Here is a 12,397-nt window from a genome sequence, read left to right on the forward strand (position 1 = left end):
TATAAAAAGCAAATGCATTCTAATGTACAGCATCTCTCACTGAACACACTGAACCACGCTGGAGTTCGTTGTGTTGTACTGATTGCCGATAGCTATCTGACTTTGCACTGTTTTTGTAATTGAATTCAGTATATAATAAAGTACTGTGTATGTTCCTTTGTAACCCGTGTTCGGTGTATTTCCTTTTGGGGTGCTTAGCCTCGATATTCTTTTTCTGTTTTCACAGAATGACATCTGTATTCACAATTGGGCGGAAGATAAAATCAGATGGCACTTTCCACTCCTTTCGTGTTATCTCTGGTACCACCCGGGCAAGCACCCTTATCCCATAAATGAACATGTCCATGTCTATGGGTACCCCCTTACTGCAATTTCCTTTGTCATAGTGCTTATCAACATCGCCCTTATGGGGCACACCCCTGGAGTGGAACACACTATTCCCCTCTCAGTAAATGAGATGGTCGTATTCAATTTACTCAAGAGGTCTCTTCCCAACAAATTTATTGGCGAGTATTCATGATATAGTAGAGGTGCTCGCACTGTTTTACCCCCCACCGTTATGTCAAGATCTTTTGGGTAAGGAACTTTTCAAATAGCCCCAGAGAACCCTTGCGTTGCCAAATTTTTTCCCGAGATTGGAAACCGGCCTTCCATGAGACACGATTTTTCAGCTCCTTAGTCCACCATAAAGATGAACTGTTTGTTGCCTATCTACGCTCCCACTAGTGGTTCCTCTTCCGCAAGTAGGGTAGTGGATAGGACTGAACACACATGTGCTTTTTTTGGGCTGTCCCAATCTGCATATGTCTCCGTTCCTGGAACAGAGAATACATTGTCCCCCACTACGGCTGCGCAGCGGAAAGGTGCCGGCACGCCATTTGCAGATGTTGCAAAAATATTAATGTTTGCATTACCCATAGTGTTCTGCCTTGCCATTTGTTGTTGCATACCTGTCTGCTGTAGTTGCTGTCTTTGTTGCATTTGTGGTTCTCTCTGTTGTGGCTCATTATAGCATTGTTCGTTCTGCCCACTCCCTCCCATTGGTAACCCCTAGGGACTGCCTGGGTGTGGGTGGCCATACTGCTGTTCGTTTCCCATGGGGTGTTGCCCTTGGTAATAACCCATTGGTCGCATTCTGCACTCTCTCGAAAAGTGTTCCCACCTCTCGCAGTTCCAAAAAGACCCTTGTGGTCCTCCTCTCATCCCTTGCCCTCCAAACCCTATATTTCCCATTCCTCCAAATCCTCCTCTCTGTCCTCGGTACCCACCTCGTCCTCTTGCGGGCCTGCCCTGCCATTGGGGGCCTCCGTACTGCTCCTCTCCATCCCATTGCTCTTGTCCGTTTGCAGACCAAGCTGCTGCCATCCTTGCTGGTGTCGTTCCTACCCCCTCCTCTCCTTCCCCCTGCCTGTCAGTGGATGTTGTTGCATTCATCGCTGTGACCTTCACTAATTTATTTTGTACTAACCTTGCTTCCTCTGCCAACCTCTCTGTACTATCTCTCTTTCTCTTTCTTTGATCCTCCTGCAATGGTGCACAATTATGCTCTGAATCTCTGGCCAGCCTTTGGCTTCTATCCCAGCTATTTTATCCAAGGCCTTCTGTACCTCCTTCAGGAGCCCCTTTTTGATTATAAAGTAGAAAAGGGCGGTGGATTGGTCCCATGCCATGCCCGTTTCAGTTCTCCGCAAGTCTTGCACCCAGAGGATGAATTGCGTAGGCTCCTCCTCCTCTCCCATAGTGCATTGCATCACTAAGTGTAAATCTGGAGTGTCTAGAAAGGTTCTCCGCAATGCATCCCATACTTGTGCCCTTACGTTATTAAATGATGACCCATCATGGCAGTCACAGTTCATTTTAAACGCCAGGAAGCCCGCCTTCATCCACACTGCATTTGCTTGGTCACCACCAGCGGACACTAATACGCTTTTTACATCCCCTATAGCTAATGGCACTCCTGCCGTGTTCTTTTCAAATGCATGTATCCACTTCCCCCCCACCCGAAAGTGGAGGGAGAAGCTTCAACAGGTTATTCTTGTCCATCTGAGCCAATGGTATGTAGTGTGGTCTCCCTGCTCCCTTATGTATCAGGGGCATATGTAGCTTTGCCTTACCTCCTTTTTTACTTGTGGTTCCCTTCTTTGTTTTACTTACCAACATGTTCCCTACTATTTGGCTCAACCTTCCTTGCCATCTTGGAGCGGTCCTCTCATCCTCTTGGTCAAACGGAAATGGCAGCGGGACCCCGCTGCTTCTACCCCATCTTCATACTCGTCTAGATCACTCCATACCTTCTCTAGCTTGTCTTCTGACTCTCTTCCTCCCTGTCCCTCCTCTCTTTGGCTGTCTGGTGTCCCGGGACATATTATTCTTACAGATTTGCCATTTAAATGGAAAAGGAATTCTCCTGATTGCCACTCCTGCTCCTTCCCTTTCGTATTGGGGCTGATGGCGGTGGGAACGGTGTAAATCCCCCCTGCTACACTTGGTAGGGGTGTGAAATCAACTGCTGCTAATGGTGGTACTTCCCCTCCCCGGGCAACATCTGGCCCTTATCACACAAGGCTCTTAATCTTGTTATTTCCATCTGGGCATGTGCAAGCTGCCTGTCTAAATTTCCAGTCAGCTGTGCTAGATTCACTGGAGGGGCACTAGTTGGTCCGTATAACCCTCCTGTTTCATATGGTGGCGGGGCTGTGGAAGCCACTGCTGCCGGGGTACTTGGTGTAGTGGGGGCTGGCACATACAGGGGCTCACTGTATCCCACTGCCGGCCTTGTCAATAATGGGTACATTCTAGTGAGGTCATTCTCTCTTGTTTTGATTGTGCATTCCTCCCCTGCAGCACCCTCTCCCCCCTTCTCTTTCTCTATGGATGTATCTTTACTTACCTCGCCGCTAGGGGTTGCGTCCTCAAACATTCGCCATAAGTCTAGTACTTCCCTCCTGTTTTGTAATTGCTTTCCCCTGTATTTCGTGAGCAAATGTGTTGACACAAGGTAGCTGATTCATGGAATTATTTGCGCCGAAAAACGAGGATGTGTGCGCCATTCTGTGGGCAAATCCCTGTTTAACAAATGGGGATTTGTGGGCAGAAAGGCACTCAAATCCCTGTTTTTCGGCACAAATAATTCCATGAATCAGCCTCATGATCTAATACTCGTTTCTCGAAAGACCCTCCCCCTTGCCCTATTGGCGAAACACCCACTCCTTTTCCTGATTGTGGTATTTTTGTATTTTCTCACTATACAAAGGGAGGTGTTGACAGATAGGCGCTAACGGTGTGTTCCCTCACATGCTACTGTATTTCTCGCTCTTAAAAGTGGTCACTCTTTTCCTGGGTACACTTACACAATGTCAGTTACCAAATAAACTCCCTTCTTTGACACCTCTTCTCAACCTTATTTCAATGTCGACATCAAAAAATACCAATAAGCTTTTTTACTTACAACCTTTTGCAGGAATCACAATTTATTTACTAACATTTCTCATCAGACCTTATTTTGGAGAATACACAGACACACATATACATCTTGACAAACCAACGTGGAGGACTTTAACACATTGAACATGTAAGATATACTACCTTTCACTTTTACTCCCCCTCTGGATTACTTTAGCTTTTTACCTCTTTTTTTATCTTCTCAGTCACTCCCCACCTCTGAGCCCCCTTAGGCTACTTCTTAAAGAATTCTGCTCACACGGAAAAAGAATATTCTAAATGACTACTCTGAGCCTACTAAATATATGAGACTCCTACTTTTTTCTCTTTATCTCCACTTGTTCCTGCACTGGTTGAGACAATGCTATGCAGCGCCACTTTCCACCCCCCTTCGGAGCTAGGATCCAATTTTCCTTTTTATCTCTTTTTCCACAACAACCTAATGGCCATATAAAGGATAGATAAGAGAAAACCTCAGCCACATTCACACATGCCCGGAACCTCACCTACAGTTTCTATTTTCTCACCAGTTTGTCCCTCTTTGTTTTTATACCCCCTTTCCCAATTGTTCCCTTTTCCCCTGAGAGTTTCGCAACCAGTACTCACGTATTCGGTAGGGTGGTCCAAGAGCCACCGTTCACGGTCTATCCACAATCGGGCCCGCACCCCAACCAAGCCGTGACCCGCCTTGACGAGCAGTTAGTTGGGTATTTACAAAGATGATGGGGACCCTCGGAAACCTTCGTTTTGCGTGCAAACTGGTCAACCGCAGAGGCAATGGTTTTGCTGGGGGCATCCCGGATCTCGCCGCAAGGCACGGGGCCTCGGCACACCTGTCCCAATCACGTTGCGGGGGTCACCAAATGTAAAGGCTCACTCCCTGTCTTACACATGCAAATCCAAGTAAATATGAAACACCCCAATGGGGAATGAGACTAAGAGAACAGGTTGCAAGAGTTATTTTTTCTTTAGGAAGAATTGGCATCCAGAGAACTCTGCTTCCCCGAGAGTGCTCTGGCAAATGTTACAAAGACATGAATTTATGAATGGACAAAGCATCATCACTGACATCACTCTATATGGGAATACAATTGTTTGGGATTGGATGAATAACATTGACACATATGAAGCTATTGGCAGGAGGGTGAGCATCATGCGGTCCGGCTGCCAGTTTCCAGGAGGGGTGAGAGTCAGGTCTCGGTGAGGTAGGGCAGACACTAACTAAGCTAGCATAAAAAACTACCATTGGACATGTAATAAACAATGATCATTAGTTTATTCTTAAGACAATCTTTTTAAACCTATAAATTGCATGCATATAGCCAAAACATTACTCATTGGGAATTATATGAAGCACCAGGTTTAGAGGTCTTGGTCAGCGTGATAACATCAATCATGTGGTGGGCCAGTGCGCATCAAAGCAACTCGGGGGCACGTTGACATTTGTTAGTTGTAGGGTGCAATATATTGTGACAGAGGTCTGGTTTTAGTAGGGGCACACTGGGGTGGGCCTCACAGCAGGGTCACACTTTTGGTACCTCAAGGGAATACCTTAAGGGGCACAGGGTTACGATGGCAGTAGTTTTCCAACAGCAGGGGAAAGAGGGCACAGGCAGGTTTGTGGAGATGGATGAGCTACAACTCATGGTTTGGGCCTGTTCACACACATGACAGTGATCTCAGAGGAAGAGTGAGATGTTACATTAGTATATTTGTTTCAATTGTCCCTGGCGTATCCGTGAGAAATGGAGAAATGGAGCTGTGAAGCTTTCAGACAAAGTGAGAAAAGGTGGGGACCATGAGTGCCTTGTGCACGGCGCTGCAGAGGGGAGAGAAGCCTTTTCGTATTATCGCAGTGAGGCCTAGTCCAAAGATGGAGTTGAGGGCACACAAAATAGAAGCCAAGAGTCCCCCACAACAGCCCCGCTTATGCTACTGTTAGAATGCAGGCAATGGAGGCATCCCCCACTATTGTACGAGCAAGTGGTCTACATTGTGCTGAATGTGTGAGGGGGGCCTAAACGGCCCCTCACTCCCACACAAAGTATAGGATTTATTGGGAAGGTGGGCTCCTCTACAGTGAGCCTACAGAGTCTACAGAAGGAGGCCACAGGGGGTTGGTGGTTCCCCTTGCTGTAAGACCCTTCATCCTGCAGTTGGCGCATGAAGTGCCCATTGCTGGTCACCTTGGCATCAAGAGAACCAAGGAAAGGTTATCCATGCATTTCTACTGGCCCAAGATGGGGGTGCAAGTAGAAAGTTTTCTGTGAAGTGTGACACAACAATCTAAGCTCCATTTGTACCACTCCCAGTTGTGGGGGTACCATTTGAGAGGGTAGGGATAGACATTGTTGGTCCCCTTGACCCTCAAACATACTCAGGCGATGGGTTTATCCTGGTGCTGGTCGACCATGCCACCAGGTAACCTGAGGCCATCCCATTAAAAACTGTGACTGCCAAGTCAGTTGCAAAAGCTTTACTTAGAATATTTACTAGGGTTGGCTTCCCTAAAGAAGTTGTGTCTGATAGCGGCAGCAACTTTATGGCAAAGTATATGCAGGCCATGTGGAAGGAATGTGGTGTCACCTATAAGTTTTCATCCACATAACACCCACAAACCAATGGTCTCATAAAAAGATTTAACAGAACCTTAAAGAGCATGATTGGGGCCATTGAAGAGCCCCAAAGAAGAAGATGAGATCTTCTATTGCCATGCTTACTGTTTGCCTACAGAGAGGTACCTCAGGAGGGTGTTGGCTTCAGCCCCTTCAAACCTCTGTTTGGTCACCCTGTGAGGGGACCCTTAGCAATAGTCAAGTTGCGATGGGAGATGCCCACTTCCCCCATCACTACTAACGTAGTAGACTATGTGCTAGGGCTCAGAAAGAGGATGGTCCTCCTGATGGGGCTGGCTAGTGAGAAACAGAAGGCAGGGCAGGCACTGGTGAGTGAAACATTGATATGACCAGAAAGCTGCCCTCATCAATTTCTCCCCAGGTCAGCAAGTCCTGAGCGTGAATCCTATAAGGCCTGGAGCTTTACAGGACAAATGGTCAGACCCTTACTCAGTAGTGGAGTCAATGGGTGAGGTCAACTATTTAGTGGACCTTCGAAGGGCTGGACAAGCTCCAAAAGTGTTCCATGTGAATGGGCTGAAGGCTTTCATCCCAAGAGTTGAAATCGCTGCACTGCTGCTGGCTTCAGATGTTGAGGAGGAGGAGCCAGAACCTCTCCCTGACCTGTTCTAGAGTAGTCTTTCAGATTGCTCAATTGAGGGTGTCAAATTGGCCCCTTACCTGACTTCTGATCAACAAGCTGAGGTGAAAGGTTAGCTGATGTAATTTTCCCCCTTGGTGCAAACATGACATTAACACAGGAGATAGTGTACCTACTAAAAGTAGGGGATACAGGATGTCAGATAAAGTAAGGTCTTACATTAAGACAGACGTCAACAAAATGTTGGATCTTGGCGTGATTGAATCCTTCAGTAGTCTTTGGTCCAGCCCTGTGGGTTTGTTTTCAAAGGCAGGCACCTCTGAATTGAGGTTCTGTGTGGATTACAGGTGAGCTGGTGGATACCTTGGGTGCCGCTAAATACCTCAGCACATTTCGCCTCACTGCAGGCTATTGGCAAATAGCCCTTGCAGGACATGCCAAGGAAAAAGGCCCCTTTCTCAACACCAGAGGGTCTTTACCAGTTCAGGGTAATTAATGCCTTTTGGGTTGAGGAATGCCCCTGCCACTTTCCAGAGGCTTGTGAATCATGTCCTTAATGGGTTGGATGAATTCTGTCTAGCATCTCTGGATGATATAGCGGTTTTCAGTGCCACCTGGGAGGATCATGTAAAACACCTTAGGATTGTATTGCAGGTTCTTCACAAGGCCCACTTGACCATAAAGGCCAGCAAGTGCAGATTGAACATGGTTCAGTGGTCTACCTTGGACATGGAGTAGGTGGAAGGAGTTTACAACCTCTACCCAGTAAAGTGCAAGAAGTACAAGACTGGCCTACCCCCACTACTCAAACCCAAGTGAGAGCCTTTTCAGGACTCACTGGGTACTACAGGAATTTCATGGCAGACTATGGCACTGACTGCTCTCAACTCGTAAGAAACCCAAGAAGGTAACTTGGTCTGAAGAGTTGGGAAGGCCTTCAATGGCTGAAAAGACTCCTTGTGCCAGGCCCCTATTCTCAGGGCCCCTGATTACCAAAGACATTTTATTGTGCAGACAGATGCCTCTGACACTGGGCTAGGAGCTGTACTATCAAAGTAGATGAGAAGGGTAAGGAACACCCTGTTGCATTCATTAGTAACCAGCTTAAGGACAGAGAGCTCAGATGGTCCACAGTAGAGAAATACTGTTTCTCTGTTGTGTGGGCCCCAAGGAAGCTGAGGCCCTACCTCTTTGGGACCCACTTCACTGTGCAAACTGCCCATAAGCCCTTGGAGTGGCTAATGAACATGAAGGGAGAAAATCCAAAGTTGCTCAGTGGGTCCATAAGCCTTCAAGGCTTTGACTTCACTATTGAGGATAGGTCAGGTGTCCAACATAGCAATGCTTATGGGTTGTCCAGAATGTTTAACCGACCTGAACATGAGACTCATCCAGGGGTGGATTAATTCCGCCTGTCCTTGGTCTGGGAGGGGCGAGTGTTAGGAAAGATTTCTATTTCATGTGTATTTTCCCTCCAGTTGTGTCCCCCCCCACAAGTTTTTGCTGATGTTAAACACCATAGTCTGACTTTGCCAGAAGAGCACAGCCTTCTGCAGCACTCCCCTACCCTTTTTGCTCACTTTATTATGGGGAAACTGATATGCCCTTAAAGATGGTCAGTACTGGGAGACTTTGTTTCCCTTAGCCCTTGTCAATGTTGCAACTTTTCTGCAACAAGTTGCAAGTGCACAAAGTACGTTCCAGTATAGTGCACATGGGTCTTCCTTTCATTTCTAAAGGCCCCAGATAGTCTTTAGGAGAAGTGCAGGTGTGCCTTGGACAGGGCTGGTGGCAGCTTATCTTTTCATATATTTTTAACCCTTTCCTGCCATGCAAACCGTGTTTACCGCGTTTGGCACAAAGAGGTGGCCTTGTTCCAAAATGGCCATACCACGAGGTTCTTTGTCCTGTCCTTTAGCCATCTTGCCCCTTCACCTTCCCCAGGTCGAGCCGACCCGTGTCAGTCCTTATTTGGTCATGCATTCTCCTGAAAAACGCCAAGCTTTCGTGGGCTTCTGCATGCCTTGTGTGTGTGCTTGGAGGATGTGGGCTGGACTGTCTGGTTCCAAATCACATCCTGGGTGCCATAGAGTCTGGTGTGCTGTGAATGCCTCGGACCAATGTGGTCCATGATTGGTCTACGTATGGTATGCCTGTATGTGAGCAGATCTCCCATTGGGTCCTCTACGTTTTGGAGCGAAGGAGATTTTGGATAAGAGAAGGCTCCAAACACCCATACCATGTCGATCACTGAAGTTCTCTGTGAATAAAGGATAGGATCCAAGTATCCTGAAACTAAGAAGCAGAGTCGAGGAACCGCTGGTGACGCGCTGGAAGGTTTGGCACTCTGAGCCCGCTGTCATCCCGCTGGACCCCTCTGCATCTGGTCACCCTAGAAGGTCTGTGAAGATGATTTGACCCATTGGAATAGTGGGACCAACTACTCTCTGCACCTTCATCAAACCCTGCAAGTAAGCCTTCTCCGAAGTGTCCCTGGGCCAACCAGTGAGCTGACCAGCTTGTGCAGGACCTTTGCTCTGATAGCGCCGCCGTTTTGAGGAGGCCCGTGAAACTTGGGACATCCCAAGCTCTGTGTTCACGGCACTCACCCCCAATTTCGTACACTTGGCATTCCCAGGTCTGGAGTAAAGAGAGAGCACCCGAACCAGAGAATATGCGGTTATCGTGTCGCCCAGTCGTGGTGACGAACTTTGCAAGTTCTTTGCAGCTGTGCCCCTCTGTGCTCTGAAGCCTGCTACAATGGAACTGGCCTGATCCATCCACCAGGAGCGGAGAAATCACAATTGTCCTGTTTGGGAATCAACGCTGTAACTTCATCGCTGAAAGCCGCAGAGCCGTGAGATTGCTGCATTTGAACCTGCAACCGAAGTGGACTCGACTGCCGAAGTTTGGTCCGGAGTGCGCTGGGGTTTGGTGAGTAATTGCAACCCTTACCAGTGGCCCCTAGCACATCCATCAATTTTTATGCATTAGTGGTCCTTGAGGGCCCCTCTCCTTTCCACTATAAGTGCAAACTAGTGAACTATTCCCAACTCTTGGAACCTGCTCTGCTCTCAAGGGGAGACCCTCCACAAATAGTGGGAATCTATTCTGCATCACCTCAACCACCTTCCTGAGCTGCTACAGCCCCTACAAAAGACCCTGTTTCACCCATCTGCAATACTGCGTGCACAAGCATCACAAGTACATTTGAGCACTAGGCTCCTCTTATCTTAGGGATTGGACTGCCTTTCAGTTAGGATTGTGTTTGATGCAGAACTGCCTAAAGACAATTTTGCTACCTGCTTCCTTTCCTTTTTAGGTTGTGGACCCATTTCGTGCATTAATCCTTTAGGTCCCTTTGGTCTTGTATATATGTATTTTAGTAGGATTGTGTTGGCTTAGTAGTGTCACTGTGATTATTACTGTGTGTTGAACCTCAAAGGCTTTGAAATAAATATATTTGTATGTTTAATATAGATACACCTGACTGGGAGTGATTTGTAGTGTCCTGTACTGTGTGTGCTCATTGAGGTCTTTCAGTCACCCTCACCCCTTCTGAGACCTAGTTTTGACCACCGCCAATGCTACCTTGATTGGTCTGGCTTATCCAGAGGTTTCCCTGTTCCAAGAAACTAGGCTGGCCTTCTGAACCTCTGCCCACCAGGTCAGAGTTCAGAAATCTGTCTTAACATATACAATAAGCATATTTGCCAAGCTTCGGTAGAAGTACCCCTTTGCATTCCGGAGTTCATTCAATATGCGCCCATTCAGATGCCCTTTTTTACATCTTCGCGCTTGTGCGCAATCCAGTGGGAATTTCTGCACATATAAAAGAGCATCCTGAATAGACCAGCAGGATCTGCTTTTAAATGTGCAGAAAACTAAGGCAACCCCCTGCGCCTCCTTGAAATAGATGCAGAGCAGTGCACATTGCATGACAGGGTCTTTCCTGACCAGTCATGCCTTCGTTTTAAGCGTGACAGTAGCTCCTGACACTAATCTATGGAAGGTGGCTTGCCAGCGCATCATTTGCGTTACACAGCTCACCCCCGTGGAAATGCGCAGCTCACCTTTGAGAATAAGGTGACCTGCTCATTTCCAAAAATGGGAAATCTAAAAACAGCAATTGCCCAATTTTTTGATGCTTCATGTTTTGAGGATCTGGCCAAAAACCTACATTACAAATAAAAAATAAAAATAAATAGTCACAATATGATGGGGAAAGGAGAGAGAGAGGGGGAGGAATGGGCCAGATGGAGCGTGATGGTCCAGAAAGCAGAGGGAGAGCATTGGGCCAGAAAGCAGAGGAAGATCAGTGGGCCTGGGAGTTGCATAGTGGGCAAGAAAGTAGAGAAGGAGCAGTGGGCCAGAGATGAGGTGGTTGGCCAGAAAGCAGAGGGATCAGAGGTCCAGAAAGCAGATATATCAGCCGGCTATAAGGGTTAGTAGAATCAACGATTGGGGGGCAACCTGAATAGGTTGCAATGTGCTCCTAATCTATAGGTGTGTCATTTGCAGCAGTAACAGCATCAGGACGAACCCCTAACCCTCCTTATCAATTCTAGACAATTCAAAAAGTGTGATGCTGACAAACGGCGCATCGACATTGGTCATTAGTATCCTTGGCTGTATTCTCAAAAGATGTGTCTCCAAACACTATTTGTGTGCAACCAATTTTTTTATTATATCAGTCCCAGCCAACGCGTGTTTCGACCTTCGGTCGTTCTCAAGGCTGTTAGTTATCAATTACAAAATGTACATCATATTTTCAAAATCATTTACAGTGTTGTAAATCATAGACACTAAATTGCCAAAATCAAACAATATCCATTGCAAAGAAAGCGTTACATACCCATGACATAATGAGGTGTCAGAAGGATGGGACATAAATCAATTGCACACATATCAATCAGAATTGCAAACAGGTCCCTGATCTAAGCCATTTTAAGCTCATACATGAGCCGTGACAGATCATTTAATCCTATATGCATTCAGGACCAGCAATAAGTCAATGTGCCATTCATCATCAGCCCCATGTCGTACCATAGATGATCTGCCAGTCCATATCTCCAATTATCTTAATGTGCTCAAAATAGTCAGTTTCCCAAAACCATGGACGTGCATGAAGTGGTAAAAAGAGTTTTTCATATGCTGGATGGTGTTGGTGCCTACATCTGCTATATAAGCGTGACGTGAGTATCACCCCATTGACGTTCATGGGGTTGGCCAGAAAGAGGCGGAGAGGTACAGATTAGTAGAAAGGATGGCAGAAGAGTGTGATAGAGTGGGAGAAAGGATGCAAGATGCAAACGTAGAAAGAAAGAATGAAGGACGGTAGAAGGATGTGAGTTTGGGAGCAGGGTTTGGAGTGTGGCAGGTACTGGGGAGTGACTTGGCAGTGTGACAGAACACATGATTCACATGACTGGCAGAGTTAGAGGTTTGGAAGTGTTAGTAGTGATGAGGAATTGGTGAGTCTGAGGGTTGTGGATGAGTGGGATGTGTGGGTGCTTGGAGAAAATAGAAGGGGAATATTTTCACAATGATAATTGATAATGATCAATAAAGTTAATCATATCAAATAGGCATGCGTATTAAAACATAAAAGTAGAGTAAAACAAGCACTGTTGTGACAAGCCTGGGACACCTGCTACTCTTCCTATTAAATTGGTACGAAAGGTTAAAATAAGTAGAACATGGCTCACTTGTAGCTTCAAACAATGCCTCTTTCTTACAA

The sequence above is a fragment of the Ambystoma mexicanum genome, chromosome 1p (genome assembly GCF_040938575.1).
Source record: "Ambystoma mexicanum isolate Mex_15411 chromosome 1p, UKY_AmexF1_1, whole genome shotgun sequence".
In the NCBI taxonomy this organism is placed as follows: Eukaryota; Metazoa; Chordata; class Amphibia; order Caudata; family Ambystomatidae; genus Ambystoma; species Ambystoma mexicanum.